This window comes from Coregonus lavaretus (assembly GCF_964263955.1).
Source record: "Coregonus lavaretus genome assembly, chromosome: 4".
Lineage (NCBI taxonomy): Eukaryota > Metazoa > Chordata > Actinopteri > Salmoniformes > Salmonidae > Coregonus > Coregonus lavaretus.
In genome coordinates, this window is record NC_139991.1 from 54363153 (window position 1) to 54381058 (window position 17906).

Below are 17906 nucleotides of genomic sequence, written 5' to 3' on the forward strand. Positions count from 1 at the left end.
CGACATGGTGGGATCTTTTTGTTTCTGTAAAAAATGTATCATGTTGGAAATGGCGGTGGAAACGCCTTTATGCGCAAATATTTATATAATAACCATCACATCGAAGAAAATGTAGAGTCACGCGATGATATGGTGTTTGATCCTCCCACTACGACTTGGGAAACCATGCCGTTTATTAGGCTACAGACTAAATAAGTTATGATGAACATCACAGGGTGATGAAAGTGCACGGTGATGAGCTTGATTCTGCTTTCCATTAAATATCGAGGGTCTTATTCTGGTGACATGATGATCTATGCTTGACTGCCGTTTGACAATTAAAAGTATTCTCGCTCTTATCCATAATTATCTAATCATGTAGACTAGCCAACCCGCACAGCCTATCCGCACTGTATCTGTAAACTGTTGGCTAGAGCGCAGGTGCCAAGACCAGAGTAGGCACATTTGCTATTTAACGCAACAGTTCTTGTGACAAAACTATCGGTAGAGTTGAAAATGCGATGGAAACACATGGAACTTTAGATTTTTATTCGGTACATGAAAACTTTAGCGAAAAAGTACATTTTGTTTGCAATATGACATCACGCATTGATTTTTATCTGCAACAAGTCCATTTGGTGGAAAAATACCTCTGGTGGGAAAATTTGCATATTTTCTTTATGCATATCTTAAAATATTTGCATGAAAACCTAGCTCGTGTGACTTGTGGATAAACTTTTTGATCTTCTTCCAAAGTGAGGGTGGCCGTAGCATAATATTACATACCGGTGCTTTAATTACCAAAAGTTTTGTATGGGTTTTTGTTGGTATTAAAGTAAATGTAATAAGCATGTTATACATATGTAGTCCCGAGAAGGGGCTTTTTTTTACATTTGTCACAGCAGTCAGTGACAGCTCTTTCCTCAGTGTCCTGACACTAGAATCCATACCTCCAAACTGAAGCACTTCTATCACCCTTTGACATGCTTACTTTTCTATTCCATGCTGTCACACCTCCTCTTTTTTTTGCCAAGAGACTTTTAAAAATGGTGGCATCCTTCCTCCATCGTCTACCTCTCATCTTGAGGATGCCTCCTCCTCCCCTTCAATCAAACGGTGGTGGAACACATGGAGCTTGTTTTTCTCACACACACCTTCAGTGAAACCAATCAAACCGCTGAGTGAAACTTTTTTCCCCAGCTCTCTGTTTGATCCATGATCTTCTTTTCCCTATAGCACTCTCTTGTCGCCGTGTATAAGACGCTTGTGATGATAAAGGGGAACTGAGGGAGACGCCGCTTCAAAGCTTCTAGATCAAATGGCACCCCAGTTCATTCATCTCAGATGGCGCGTAATGATATTTCTTGAGGAACAGTCACCAAGGTGTTTTTATTTCGTATTGTTGGCTGCAGGGGAAGATGTTTGGTTAGAAACATTTTGCATCATTCACTTAGACTGTAAGTAGTGTTTTCTTTCTACAACACGGGTTCTTTGAAAGTTAAATTACTTCAACAACTCATCTTACATTCTTCTTCAATAGCCAGACGTGTCACCCATTGAGCATGTTTGGGATGCTCTGGATCGACGTGTACGACAGCATGTTCCAGTTCCCGCCAATATCTAGCAACTTCGCCCAGCCATTGAACAGGTGTGGGACAACATTCAACAGGCAACAATCAACAGCCTGATCTATGCGAAGGAGATGTGTCGCGCTGCACGAGGCAAATGGTGGTCACACCAGATACTGACTGGTTTTCTGATCCACGTCCCTACCTTTTTTTTTAAGGTATCTGTAACCAACATATGTATCTCTGTATTCCCAGTCATGTGAAATCCATAGATTTGGGCCTAATTTATTTATTTCAGCTGATTTCCTTATACAGTGCATTCTGAAAAGTATTCAGACCCCTTGACTTTTTCCACATTGTTACGTTACAGAGTTATTCTAAAATTGATTAAATTAATTTTTGCCCACATCAATCGACACACAATAACCTATAATGACAAAATGAAAACATGTTTTTAGAAATGTTTGCAAACGTATTAAAAATAAAAAACAGAAATACCTTATTTACATAAGTATTCAGACCCTTTGCTATGAAACTCGAAATTGAGCTCAGGTGCATCCTTTTTCCATTGATAATCCTTGAGATGTTTCTATAACTTGATTGGAGTCCACCTGTGGTAAATTCAATTGATTGGACATGATTTGGAAAGGCACACACCTGTCTATATACAGTCCCACAGTTGACAGTGCATGTCAGAGCAAAAACCAAGCCATGAGGTCGAAGGAATTGTCCGTAGAGCTCCGTGACAGGATTGTGTCAAGGCACAGATCTGGGGAAGGGTACCACATTTCTGCAGCATTGAAGGTCCCCAAGAACACAGTGGCCTCCATTATTCTTAAATGGAAGAAGTTTGGAACCCCTAAGACTCTTCCTTGAGCTGGCCACCCGGTCAAACTGATCAATCGGGGTAGAAGGGCCTTGGTCAGGGAGGTGACCAAGAACCCAATGGCCACTCTGACAGAGCTCCAGAGTTCCTCTGTGGAGATGGGAGAACCTTCCAGAAGGACAACCATCTCTGCAGCACTCCACCAATCAGGCCTTTATGGTAGAGTGGCCAGACGGAAGCCTCTCCTCAGTAAAAGGCACATGACAGCCCACTTGGAGTTTGCCAAAAGGCACATACATACTCTCAGACAATGAGAAACAAGATTCTCTGGTCTGATGAAACCAAGATTGAACTCTTTGACCTGAATGCCAAGCGTCACGTCTGGAGGAATCCTGACACCATCCCTGCGGTGAAGCACGATGGTGGAAGCATCATGCTGTGGGGATGTTTTTCAGCGACAGGGACTGGGAGACTAGTCAGGATCGAGGGAAAGATGAACGGAGCAAAGTACAGAGAGATCCTTGATGAAAACCTGCTCCAAAGCGCTCAGGACCTCAGACTGGGGCGAACGTTCACTTTCCAACAGGACAACGACCCTAAGCACACAGCCAGCACAACGAAGGAGTGGCTTCGGGACAAGTGTCTAAATGTCCTTGAGTGGCCCAGCCAGAGCCCGGACTTGAACCTGATCAAACATCTCTGGAGAGACCTGTAAATAGCTGTGCAGCGACGCTCCCCATCCAACCTGACAGAGCTTGAGAGGATCTACAGAGAAGAATGGGAGAAACTCCCCAAATACAGGTGTGTCAAGTTTGTAGCGTCATACCCACAAAAACTTGAGGCTGTAATCGCTGCCAAAGGTGCTTCAACAAAGTACTCAGTAAAGGGTCTGAATACTTTTGTAAATGTGATATCTGTTTTTTTATTTTAAATACATTTCTAAAAACCTGTTTTTGCTTTGTCATTATGGGGTATTGTGTGTAGATTGATGAGGGGGGAAAAAACTATTTAATACAATTCACGTAACAAAATGTGGAAAAAGTCAAGGGGTCTGAATACTTTCCGAATGCACTGTATGAACTGTAACTCAGTAAAATCTTTGTTGCATTTATAATTTTGTTCAGTGTATTTCCCTCTCCTACTCTCTCTCTCTTTCCCCCACAGAACCAATATATACATGTAATCTAATTCTCAGCACACGTCTCTGTCTATTTATTCAGAAATATAGTGACTTGACATCTTCTTTCGTTTCAGTTGTACATATCTACTGTCTCATTTAATGGGGGTTATTGAGGAAGACAAACAAACAGAGTTATATTTACCATATGTCGTTATCTTCATAGTAATAAAGCAGGCCGCTTAATAATTTAGTATTTTCTGGCTGCAGGCCAACGCATAAACATACAAACAGCCCTATCACGGCCCTGTGTGGAATAATACTAAGCTTTGAAGAGGAGGGTGTGTGCATGCATGTGTGTCTGTGCATGTCACAGTGTAAAATGGCCTATTTCCAAATGTACAGTGCCTTCAGAAAGTATTCACACCCCTTGACTTTTTCCAGTTTGTTGTGTTACAAAGTGGGATTAAAATGGATTTTATTGTAATGTTTTTGTAAATTATCTACAAAGTACTCTAATGTAAAAGTGGAAGAAAAATTCTAACATTTGTAAAAAATTTATGAAATATAAAAACTATATCTTGATTAGATAAGTATTCAACCCCCTGAGTCAATACAGTACATGTTAGAATCACCTTTGGCAGCGATTACAGCTGTGAGGCATGCTGGGTAAGTCTCTAGAGCTTTCCACACCTGGATTGCTAGACAACCATTTTCAGGTCTTGCCATAGATTTTCAAGCGGGTTGAAGTCAAAACTGTAACTCGGCCACTCAGGAACATTCACTATCTTCTTGGTAAGCAACTCTAGTGTAGATTTGGCCTTGTGTTTTAGGTCATTGTCCTGCTAAAAGGTGAATTCATCTCCCAGTGTCTGGTGGAAAGCAGACTAAATCAGATTTAGCCTGTGCCTAGTTCCATTCCGTTTATTTTTTATCCTGAAAAACTCCCCTGTCCTTAATGATTACAAGCATACCTAATGTTCTCTCAAAAATGTTTGGGCACTGAGCATATTTCAGGTCTGCTGATCGCAAACTTGAACGTTGTGAAAATTCTGTGTAACTTCCAGTGCGCGTTTACTGTGAACACTGAGGCTTTACCCACTTTAAGTTACAGTTTTAAAAGTGGCTATTTGATCATAATGTAGGCCTACCAGAATGGCCTACCATCAAAAACAATGGAGAAAATGCATCCCATAACAGTTTAACATGGAAATGGCTGTTCTATCATTCAGCCTACAGTAGCAGCCAATGTGTGGTTTTCAATGTAGGCCTACATTCCATGAGACTTTTGAAAAAAAAACATGCAGGTTTTGACATTAACCTGTCCTTCAGACAAGGAGGTGACTGAAACTGTTTTTGTGTTGTTAGATGCAAGAAACCACTTTACAAAATAAAATGCATTATTATTCCCATACGATTATTACAGAGAAGCAGACAAATTATGCTACCCCTCTGCCTATTGGCTATTTAGCTTATTCAAGCCTGTCTCAAAATAGAAAATACAAAAAAAGCTCTTTACCTGACCCACTTTTCAAAGATGTCTAGAAATGTACACGTTTTGTGCAATCACTCCCCTATTGCTGACTACAAATGATCTCTAACTGGGCTAATAACTCTCTAACTAGCAAAGGATATGAACAAAATGTGCACACATGGCTACATGCAACTCTTGCTTTGATATCAAAACAAGCACATCTACTCATGACCACAGCTGTAAATACAGTCCAGTTCAAAGTAAATGGCACAGATCCATATTTGGCAATGGTCTATTTGGATATAGGCCTACTGCAGCTCTGATTGGTTATGCCGGACCGGTCTGGGTAAGTATGGACTGAGTCATGCGCAATAGAATCCTACTCCGATGTGTTCTACCTACAACAAAATCTCTTGAATAGTTCGTTTTGTTTCGGTATGTTGCATTGAAAGAGGCTAATATTGCGTTGATATGATCACAATTGCCACAGTAAAGGGAAACGTTGACAGTGTTAACTAACAGGGAAAATGCTAGAAAGTTGAGTGGAGTTTAATCTCCTGCTTCTCTCCATGGGCTGATAGTTCTTCTGTGCTCTGTGTGGCAGTCCCTGTGAGCTGCACAGCAGTCTCAGGCTTGCATGTGCAGCTTTGCCTATAACATGATGCAGTTACCACTATGCTTGAACATATGTAGAGTGGTACTGAGTAATGTGCTGTATTGGATTTGCTCCCAACATAACACTTTGTTTTCAGAACAAAAAGTGAATTGCATTGCCACATTTTTTGCAGTATTACTTTAGTTCCTTGATGCAAACAGGATGCATGTTTTGGAATATTTATATTCTGTACAGGCTTCCTTCTATTCACTCTGTCAATTAGGTTAGCAATGTTGAGTAACTACAATGTTGTTGCTCCATCCTCAGTATTCTCCTATCACAGCCATTAAACTATGTAACAGTTTTAAAGTCACCATTGGCCTCATGGTGAAATCCCTGAGTGGTTTCCTTCCTCTCCGGCAACTGAGTTCAGAAGGACACCTGTATCTTTGTAGTGACTGGGTGTATTGATACACCATCCAAAGTGTAATGAATAACTTCACCATGCTCAAACGGATATTCAACGTCTGCTTTTTAAAAATTGTACACATCTACCAATAGGTATCCTTCTTTGTGAAGCAATTGATAACCTCCCTGGTCTTTGTGGTTCAATCAGTGTTTGAAATTCACTGCTCGACTGAGGGACCATACACATAATTGTATGTGTGGGGTACCGAGATGAGGTAGTCATTCATAAATCATGTTAAACACTGTTATTGACACAGAGTAAGTCCATGCAACTTATTATGTGACTTGTTAAGCAAATGTTTACTCCTGAACTTATTTAGGCTTGCCATACCAAAAGGGTTGAATACTTATTGACTCAAGACATTTCAGTTTTTCATTGTTAATTAATTTGTAAACATTTCGAAAAATATATAATCTTTGACATGATGGGGTATTGTGTGTAGGCCAGTGACCCAAAAAATAATTTGCAATTTAATCAATTTTAAATTCTGGCTGTAATAAACCAAAATGTGGAAAAAGTCAAGGTGTGTGAATACTTTCTGAAGGCATATAATGAAGGCACATAAGGTGATGGAGTGAATTTCATACAATCCTAATCTTATCTAAAATGAAGTATGGATGCCACAGGATGGATGAACCAAAACAACATTCCCTAATAAATTGAACTCACTCCCTTCTAATTTCTAAATTATCGTTTGCTCTCCTGGGAGAAGAGACGGACAAAATGACACACAATCAAACCAAATTCAAATCAACACGACCCATAAATTGAACTCCTGATACAGGCATTGTGTGCCTCCCCTGATGGCCTCCCATGCTCCACCCATCCACAGTCAGCCCAATGTCGGATGCCAAGTATTCATTTTGCAGTATTCCCTTGATGTGTGTCACAACATGCAATACCCCATCATTAACACAATACAATACAATACCCATCAATAACTGTCACGGATTCTGCCGAGGCTGCTCCTCTTCCTTGCTCGGGCAGGCTTCGGCGTTCGTCGTCCCCGGAGTACTAGCTACTGCCGATCGATGTTTCGGTGTTTGTCTTATTATGTCTTGAGTGGTTACACCTGTTGTCTATTATGTTTGATTGTAGTTCCTATATTTACCCATGTCTCTCGTTTGGTATTGTGTGTTATTGTTTTGTGTTAGGCTGTTTCGGCATTGCTGTTACGTCGTATACGTGTCTTGGTTTTCCTCCCGGTTTGGAGGTTTTGTTTTTGTTCTTTACTATTAGTAAAGTACGTCTGCTAGTATCTCTGTGTCCTGCGCTTGACTTCACTCACCGCATACACGTCGCCCCTGACAGAATAACACACCACCATGGAGTCAGCTGGATCAGCGGTGCCAACAGGATCACTGGAGGAGCGCGTAATCCACCAAGCAGCCATGATCCAGAACCTGGGCACCGCCATGCAAGGGGTGATGGACACCTTGAGCCGATGGGAGAGAGGAGGTTTGTCCACACCTCCTCCAACGATACCACCACCATCAGCCATACCCATCGTTCCATCTCCGGAGTCCAGTGGGATTCGGCTCTCGCTCCCGAGGGCTTATGATGGCACCGCGGCCGGGTGTCAGGGTTTCCTGCTCCCAATAGAACTCTACCTGGCAACCATCCACCCGGCGCCCTCGGGATACGAGAGCGTTTCCGCCCTCATCTCCTGTCTGTCCGGCAAGGCACTGGAGTGGAGGGGAATAGACGCCGCTACAGTCAGTTATGCGGAGTTCTCCCGCCGCTTCAGGGCGGTTTTCGATCATCCCCCAGAGGGGAAAGCGGCGGATGAGCGTCTGTTCCACCTCAGACAGGGGAAGAGGAGCGCGCAGGATTTCACACTGGATTTCCGGACTCTGGCTGCCAATGTGGGATGGAATGAGAGGGCCCTCATCGACCACTATAGGTGCAGCCTAAGGGAGGATGTTCGCCGAGAGTTGGCCTGCAGGGACTCCAACCTAAGTTTCGATCAGCTGGTGGACATGTCGATTCGTCTGGATACCCTGTTGGCTACCCGCGGACGTCCGGAGTTGGGGCTGTCCATTCCATCCCCCAGCACCTCCGAGCCGAGCCCTATGGAGCTCGGGGGTGCTGGTGCTAGAGAGAAGAGGAGAGAGACCAGGAGAGAGGCCGTCCCCTGCACCAACTGTGGCCGCAGAGGACACACTGCGGTTCGGTGCTGGGGAGGGTCTCCTAGGGATCGAGGCAGCAGGCCATGCACTGATGAGTCATTCCAGGTGAGTAAGCGCCCAACTCACCCAGAGCTCTCTGTTGTACACGTGTATTAAAGTTGTGTTTCCCGAGGTTTCTTCTCACTCCCAGCATAAGGCGCTAGTCGATTCAGGCGCAGCTGGGATTTTTATCGATCGCTGTTTCTCGTATAATTTAGGGATTCCCCTTATACCAGTTGATGTGCCCTTCCCCATCCATGCCCTAGACAGCCGCCCTTTGGGGTCGGATTGATTAGGGAGGTCACAGCGCCACTTAAGATGATGATGCAGGGGGGTCATGATGAGATTATACAGTTGTATTTGATTGACTCTCCTGCGTTTCCCGTGGTGTTGAGGCTTCCCTGGTTAATATCTCATGACCCCAACATTTCATGGCAACAGAGGGCTCTCAGGGAATGGTCTGATCAGTGTGTCGGGCGGTGTATAGGTGTTTCCGTAGGGGCAACGACGGTGGAAAGTCCGAACCAAATGCCCGCACTGCATATTCCTCCTGAGTATACAGATTTGGCACTCGTCTTCAGTAAGAAGAGGGCGACTCAATTACCACCTCATAGACGGGGATTGTGCGATAGACCTCCAGGCAGGCGCTGCACTTCTGCGTAGTCATGTGTATCCTCTGTCTCAGGAGGAGACGGCAGCTATGGAGACATACGTCACCGAATCTCTGGGACAGGGATACATACGGCCATCCACTTCTCCTGCGTCCTCAAGTTTCTTTTTTGTGAAGAAGAAGGATGGGGGTTTGCGCCCGTGTATTGATTACCGTGGTCTCAATCAGATTACCATTAAATACAGCTATCCTCTCCCTCTGATTGCGAGTATGACTGAGTCATTACACGGGGCGCGATTCTTCACAAAATTGGATCTCAGGAGCGCTTACAACCTGGTGCGCATTAGGGAGGGAGATGAATGGAAAACAGCATTTAGTACCACCTCGGGTCACTATGAGTATCTCGTCATGCCATACGGGTTAATGAATGCTCCTTCAGTCTTCCAATCATTTGTGGACGAGATTTTCCGGGATTTGCATGGACAGGGTGTAGTGGTGTATATTGATGACATTCTAATATACTCCGCTACACGAGCCGAGCATGTGTCCCTGGTGCGTCGGGTGTTGGGTAGACTGTTGGAGCATGACTTGTATGTGAAGGCGGAGAAATGCCTGTTTTTCCAGGAGTCCATCTCCTTTCTGGGACATCGGTTATCCGCGTCAGGGGTGGAGATGGAGATTGACCGCGTTTCGGCCGTGCGTAATTGGCAGACTCCCACCACGGTTAAGGAGGTGCAGCGGTTTTTGGGTTTTGCCAATTACTACCGGAGGTTTATCCGGGGTTTTGGACAGGTAGCAGCTCCCATCACCTCCCTGCTAAAGGGGGGCCCGGTGCGTTTGCAGTGGTCGGCTGAGGCGGACAGGGCGTTTAGACATCTGAAGGACCTGTTCACTTCGGTTCCGGTGCTGGCACATCCAGGCCCCTCTTTGGCGTTCCAAGTTGAGGTGGATGCGTCCGAGGCGGGGATTGGTGCTGTACTGTCTCAACACTCAGGCACGCCTCCTAAACTCCGTCCCTGTGCCTTTTATTCTAAGAAGCTCAGTCTGGCGGAACCCAATTATGACGTGGGGGACAGGGAGCTGCTAGAGGTGGTTCAAGCCCTGAAGGTGTGGAGGCATTGGCTTGAGAGGGCTAAACACCCTTTCCTCATTCTGACTGACCATCGTAACCTGGAGTACATCCGGGCAGCGAGGAGACTGAACCCTCGTCAGGCTAGGTGGGCCATGTTTCTTGCCCGGTTTGTATTTAATCTCACGTATATACCAGGGTCACAGAACGTGAAGGCAGATGCCCTGTCCCGGCGATATGACACAAAGGAGAGGTCCATTGAGCCCACTCCCATACTTCCGGAGTCTTGTCTAGTGGCACCGGTGGTGTGGGAGGTAGATGCGGAGATCGAGCGGGCGTTACGTACAGACCCTACTCCTCCTGAGTGTCCAGAGGGGCGGAAGTACGTGCCGCTCGAGATCCGTGATCGACTGATATATTGGGCTCACACGTCACCCTCCTCTGGTCATCCGGGTATTGGTCGTACAGTGCACTGCCTTAGCGGGAAGTACTTGTGGCTCACCTTGGCTAAGGACGTGAGGGTTTACGTTTCTTCCTGTTTGGTGTGCGCTCAGTGTAACGCGCCTAGACACCTGCCCAGAGGGAAGTTACAACCTCTACCCGTTCCACAACGGCCGTGGTCTCACCTATCAGTGGATTTTGTCACGGACCTTCCCCCCTCCCAGGGGAACACCACGATCTTGGTCGTTGTGAATCGGTTTTCTAAGGCCTGCCGTCTCATTCCAATGCCGGGTCTCCCTACAGCCCTCCAAATGGCTGACGCCTTGTTTACACATGTCTTCCGGCACTACGGGGTGCCTGAGGATATAGTGTCTGATCGGGGTCCCCAGTTCACCTCTAGAGTCTGGAGGGCGTTTATGGAACGTTTGGGGGTCTCGATTAGCCTTACCTCAGGTTTTCACCCCGAGAGTAATGGGCAGGTGGAGAGAGTAAACCAGGATGTGGGTAGGTTTCTGAGGTCCTATTGCCAGGACCGGCAGGAGGAGTGGTTGGGGTATATCCCCTGGGTAGAGATAGCCCAAAACTCACTTCGCCACTCCTCCACTAATCTTACTCCTTTTCAGTGTGTGTTGGGGTATCAGCCTGTCCTGGCACCCTGCCATCAGAGCCAGATCGAGGCTCCTGCGGTGGATGAGTGGTTTCGGCGCTCGGAGGAGACATGGAACGCTGCACATGTCAATCTGCAGCGGGCTATCAGTAGGCATAAGGCGAGCGCCGATCGCCACCGCAGTGAGGGTCCAGTTTATGCACCTGGAGATCGGGTCTGGCTCTCGACTCGAAACCTGCCCCTTCGCCTGCCCTGCCGGAAGCTGGGTCGGCGGTTTGTGGGGCCATTTAAAGTCCTGAGGAGATTGAACGAGGTATGTTATAGGTTACAATTGCCCATAAATTACCGCATTAACCCCTCGTTCCATGTGTCTCTCCTCAGGCCGGTGGTAGCTGGTCCACTCCAGGAGAATGAGATACGAGAGGCTCCTCCGCCCCCACTAGACATCGAAGGGGCTCCGGCGTACTCAGTCCGTTCCATCGTGGATTCGAGACGTCGGATGGGGGGTCTGCAGTATCTCGTGGAGTGGGAGGGGTACGGTCCGGAGGAACGGTGCTGGGTTGACGGAGTTCCAACGAACTCACCCGACTCGCCCTGCTCCGCGTCCTCCTGGCCGTCCCCGAGGCCGGGGTCGGCGCACGGCTGGAGCCGCGCGTCAAGGGGGGGGGGGGGGGTACTGTCACGGATTCTGCCGAGGCTGCTCCTCCTCCTTGCCCGGGCAGGCTTCAGCGTTCGTCGTCCCCGGAGTACTAGCTACTGCCGATCAATGTGTCGGCGTTTGTCTTGTTATGTCTTGAGTGGTTACACCTGTTGTCTATTATGTTTGATTGTAGTTCCTATATTTACCCATGTCTCTCGTTTGGTATTGTGTGTTATTGTTTTGTGTTAGGCTGTTTCGGCATTGCTGTTACGTCGTATATGTGTCTTGGTTTTCCTCCCGGTTTGGAGGTTTTGTTTTTGTTCTTTACTATTAGTAAAGTATGTCTGCTAGTATCTCTGTGTCCTGCGCTTGACTTCACTCACCGCATACACGTCGCCCCTGACAATAACACGAAATCCCATCATAAACATAACACAATACCTCATCATTAACACAACACCCCATCATTAACACAACACAATACCCCATCATTAACACCATACCCCATCATTAACACCATACCCCATCATTAACACAATACCCCATCATTAACACCATACCCCATCATTAACACAATACCCCATCATTAACACAACACACCATCTTTAACACCTCATCATGGCCAGCCTCCCCTGCTGGCCTCTTCTGCTCCATCCGTCCACACAGACAGCCCAATGTCGGATGCCAAGTATTCATTTTGCAGTATTCCCTTGATGTGTGTCACAATACGCAATACCCCATCATTAACACAACACAATACAATACCTCATGATTAACACAACACAACACCCCATCATTAACACAACACAATACCTCATCATTAACACAACACAATATCCCATCATTATCTTGAGCTCTGTTACTGTAGGTGCTGCTATCTGAGCTCTAGTTTTTACCACTGACAGTGAGGAGACCTGATTAAACTTTCAGACTTCCTCCCGCTCTGCCCGATTCTCAATACAAATGGAAATCCGCTGTAGTGAAATCCCATTAAATTAGGATAAATAATTGGCTGATATTCTTCAGGGGGAGAATTGCAGAGTTTAATGCAGAGATAATTGCATGTTCAGGGACTATATTAAAGTTATCTTGCTTCCACTCGCTCAACTTTTTCTCACAAACCGACTGGCAGTTTTGTCAAGCTGCTTCTAATTGAGCACAAATAAAGACGTGGTGACACACGCATCAGGACCAAGTGTACTGTATAAGTCAGGCTATGAGACGGAGACAAGCGGACTCTCTCTCTCTCTCTCCCTCTCCCTCTCTCTCTCCTTCTCTCCCTTTCTTTCTGTCACACTCTCTCTGTATCTCTCTGTCTCTCGCTCCCTCTCTTGATCTCCAGGGAAGTCAGTTTGACAAGAAAGCAAGCATCCCACTGTTTCTCAGTAGATTCTCACTGTGGACTTTAGAGGGGCCAGACCTGTATGAGAATAGACATGCCAGAAAGCAATTAGCCTAATCATAATAACACTACAACTCACACATACTGTTTATCAGTTTATAAGACATTTCCCACTATGCATTATTTACTGATATGAGTGTCTAGTAATAAAGGGTCCCTACCCTGCATAAAGACATTGGCTACACCCCAAATGGCACCCAATTCTTGACTCTCCCCTGCTTAAATAAAGAACAAATATAGTGCAGTACTTTTGACCAGGGCTCTAAACAGGGAATAGGGTGCCATTTGGGACGCATCCCTGTGGTATTCTAAAGGGGGTCCAGGTTAAGTGATTGATCACCAGTTGAGTCATTATGGAGATGTCTGTTGTACCGATGGTGGCTGTAATGTGTAATGTTGTTGCCGTGGGCCTGACTAACGGCCTCTGTGAGAGGCGACGTGCTGACAGATGATCATGTGTCTCTAATGAGGATCTGAGATGTGCAGTTAGGCATCGCATCGTCCTTTTCATTAAGTCCTGCGGTGGCAGAGTCACACACACACTGCTGTTCCTCACCATTATCTCTACACGACCCACACACACCCATCATGCTCGCACACCCATAATATTCACCCATCACACACACATGCATGCACACACACAGGCACACACACACTTTGACATAATCAAACTCACACAGTTAAGTATCCATGTCACGAGAAGCTCCCTAGGGCAGAGATCCTTACTCTGTCACAGAGTCATGAACGGCCATGTTGTAAAACCACACTTGAGAAGAACAGGCTTTATCAGGATCGGTGTCACGCCCTGACCTATAGAACTCTTGTTAGTTTGGTCAGGGTGTGCATGTTTAGTATCTATAGACTCCTGAGTGGCGCAGTGGTCTATTGACTCCTGAGTGGCGCAGTGGTCTAAGGCACTGCATCGCAGTGCTAACTGTGCCACTAGAGATCCTGGTTCGAATCCAGGCTCTGTCGCAGCCGGCCGCGACCGGGAGACTCAGGTGCGGCACCCAATTTGTCCAGGGTAGGGGAGGGAATGGCTGGCAGGGATGTAGCTCAGTTGATAGAGCATGGCGTTTGCAATGCCAGGGTTGTGGGTTCGATTCCCACGGGGGGCCAGTATAAAAAAATGTATTCACTAACTGTAAGTCTCTCTGGATAAGAGCGTCTGCTAAATGACTTAAATGTAAAACATTATGTTTTCTATGTGTAGAATCTAGGTATTGTGTTTGGCCGGGTGTGATTCCCAATCAGAGGCAGCTGTCGCTCATTGTCTCGTTGGGGATCATACTTAAGTAGCCTGTTTGCATCATTACATGACTTCACGTTACGTTGTTTTGTTCGTGTTTATTTTGTTAAATAAACATGTATGCATTTCACGCTGCGCCTTGGTCTGACCCGTCCTTCAACGTCCGTGACAATCGGTTAAACATTTGTGAAGACACAGCGTGCCTCCCAGTTTCTTCTAAAATATATGACTTAGGTCAATGTTTTTCCTCTCTCTCACATTACAGCAGCATTACACTTTCCGCATAGATACTCTTTATTGGAAAACCACAACAACAGTGTGTTCATAACCCCAAGCAGAGTCTGTGACGAGTACTGAGGATAAGAAGAGGCAGGACGCAGGAATCAACAATGTAAAGGTTTACTTAACACTGAGCAAGAGAACGACAAAGAGTGAGTACACGACAAGACACTAACAATCACACACAGCACAACACTGAACAGTCCAGGGCTATATAGGGGTGGTGATGAGATGATGAGGTGCAGGTACGCTGGAGGTGATTAGGGTGCGTTGGGTTTCCATTCTGGTGTTGCCGAGGTGGTGGGCTCAGACCGGTGGCTCAGTAGACCGGCGAATCAGAGCACCGGAGGGAAGCAACGGGAGGAGACGTGTCAGAGTCAACATTAGGGCTGGTTTCCCAGAAACAGATTAAGCCTAGTCCTGGACTAAAAAGCATCCTCAATAGAGAATCTCCATTGAAAGTCATTTTTAGTCCAGGACTAGACTTGTGTCTAGGAAACCGGCCCTATATTTCCCAACATGGGTCTTTAACCTTATATCAAGGACTTAACACGGTCCTCTCACAGCAGCACAGTCGTGAAGAAGGCAAGGCAGTGCCTCTTCTCCCTCAGGAAGCTGAAACGATTTGCCAGATTCTCAGGACCCTTTACAGCTGCACCATTGAGATAATCCTGACTGGTTGTATGGCAACTACACCGCCCTCGACAAAAAGACCCTAAAGAAGGTGGTGCGGACGGCCCAGCGCATCACTGGGGGCGAGCTTCCAGCCATCCAGGATGTACATCCCAGGCGGAGTCTGAGAAAGGCCTAAAAAATTGCCAAAGACTCCAGCCACCCGAGACATGGACTGTTCCTGTCTGGCAGGCGGTACCGGTGCATCCATGCCCAGACCAACAGACTCCTAAACAGCTTCTATCCCCTGGCCATGAGACTGTTAAATGGCTAACCACTACTGGTCTCCCTCTCCCACAGACTATCTACACTGACTCTATGCCCATCCACAGGTCTCTACCCACTCAGACGCGCACACCTTCCCTGTCACTTCTCATGCACACACACATACTCACATACAGACACTCACATACACACTCACACACACACACTCATTACTGATGCCACAAACTTACACCCAAACGCACACCCCTCACACCTACGCTGCTGCTAACTTTATTATTGATTATATTTATTACTACCATTACGCTGCTGTTAATTGATTATTAATTGACATTGCCATTAGTATCTATCCTGCTACTGGTCATTATTACTCTGTTTAGGTGTACACTGAACAAAAATATAAACGCAACATGCAGCAATTTCAAAGATTTTGCTAAATTACAGCTCAAAGGAAAATCAGTCAATTTAAATAAATTCTAGGGCCCTAATCTACGGATTTTACATGACTGGGAATACAGATACAGTTGAAGTCGGAAGTTTACATACACTTAGGTTGGAGTCATTAAAACTCGTTTTTCAACCACTCCACAAATGTTTTGTTAACAAACTATAGTTTTGGCAAGTCGGTTAGGACATCTACTTTGTGCATGACACAAGTAATTTTTCCAACAATTGTTTACAGACATATTATTTCACATATAATTCACTGTATCACAATTCCAGTGGGTCAGAAGTTTACATACACTAAGCTGACTGTGCCTTTAAACAGTTTGGAAAATTTCAGAAAATGATGTCATGGGTTTAGAAGCTTCTGATAGGATAATTGACATCATTTGAGTCAATTCGAGGTGTACCTGTGGATGTATTTCAAGGCCTACCTTCAAACTCAGTGCCTCTTTCCTTGACATCATAGGAAAATCAAAAGAAATCAGCCAAGACCTCAGAAAAATAAAAATTATAGACCTCCACAAGTCTGGTTCATCCTTGGGAGCAATTTCCAAATGCCTGAAGGTACCGCTTTCATCTGTACAAACAATAGTACGTAAGTATAAACACCATGGGACCACGCAGCCGTCATACCGCTCAGGAAGGAGACGCGTTCTGTCTCCTAGAGATGAACGTACTTTGGTGCGAAAAGTGCAAATCAACCCCAGAACAACAGCAAAGGACCTTGTGAAGATGCTGGAGGAAACAGGTACAAAAGTATCTATATCCACAGTAAAACTAGTCATATATCGACATAACCTGAATGGCCGCTCAGCGAGGAAGAAGCCACTGACGGTTCCCAGACGGTTTCGGACAGTTTGTGCAGAAATTCTTCGGTTGTGCAAACCCACAGTTTCATCAGCGGTCCGGTTGGCTGGTCTCAGATGATCCCGCAGGTGAAGAAGCCGGATGTAGAGGTCCTGGGCTGGCGTGGTTACACGTGGTCTGCAGTTGTGAGGCCGGTTGGACGTACTGCCAAATTCTCTAAAACGAGAAATGAACAGTAAATTATCTGGCAATAGCTCTGATGGATATTCCTGCAGTGAGCATGGCAATTGCATGCTGCATCAAAACTTTAGACATTGTGTTGTGTGACAAAACTGCACATTTTAGAGTGGCCATTTGTTGGGGCAAGGGGCACCTGTTTAATGATCATGCTGTTTATTCAGATTCTTAATATGCCACACCTGTCAGGTGGATGGATTATATTGGCAAAGGAGAAATGCTTACTAACAGGGATGTAAACAGATTTTAGATAAATAAGCTTTTTTTTTTAGCTCATGGAACATGGGACCAGCACCTTACATGTTGCATTTATATTTTGGTTCAGTATACTGTATACAGTGCATTCTGAAATTATTCAGACATTTTGTAACGTTACAGCCTTATTCTAAAATTGATTAAATTGTATTTTCCCCTCATCACTCCACACACACAATACCACATAATGACAAAGCAAAAACAGGTTCAGACATTTTTGCAAAAGTATTACAAATAAAAAATGGAAATATTATATTTACATAAGTATTCAGACCCTTTACTCAGTACTTTGTTGAAGCACCTTTTGCAGCGATTACAGCCTCGAGTCTTATTACAGTGAGGGAAAAAAGTATTTGATCCCCTGCTGATTTTGTACGTTTGCCCACTGACAAAGACATGATCAGTCTATAATTTTAATGGTAGGTTTATTTGAACAGTGAGAGACAGAATAACAACAAAAAAATCCAGAAAAACGCATGTCAAAAATGTTATAAATTGATTTGCATTTTAATGAGGGAAATAAGGATTTGACCTCTCTGCAAAAATGACTTAGTACTTGGTGGCAAACCTCTTGTTGGCAATCACAGAGGTCAGACGTTTCTTGTAGTTGGCCACCAGGTTTTCACACATCTCAGGAGGGATTTTGTTCCACACCTCTTTGCAGATCTTCCCCAAGTCATTAAGGTTTCGAGACTGACGTTTGGCAACTCGAACCTTCAGCTCCCTCCACAGATTTTCAATGGGATTAAGGTCTGGAGACTGGCCACTCCAGG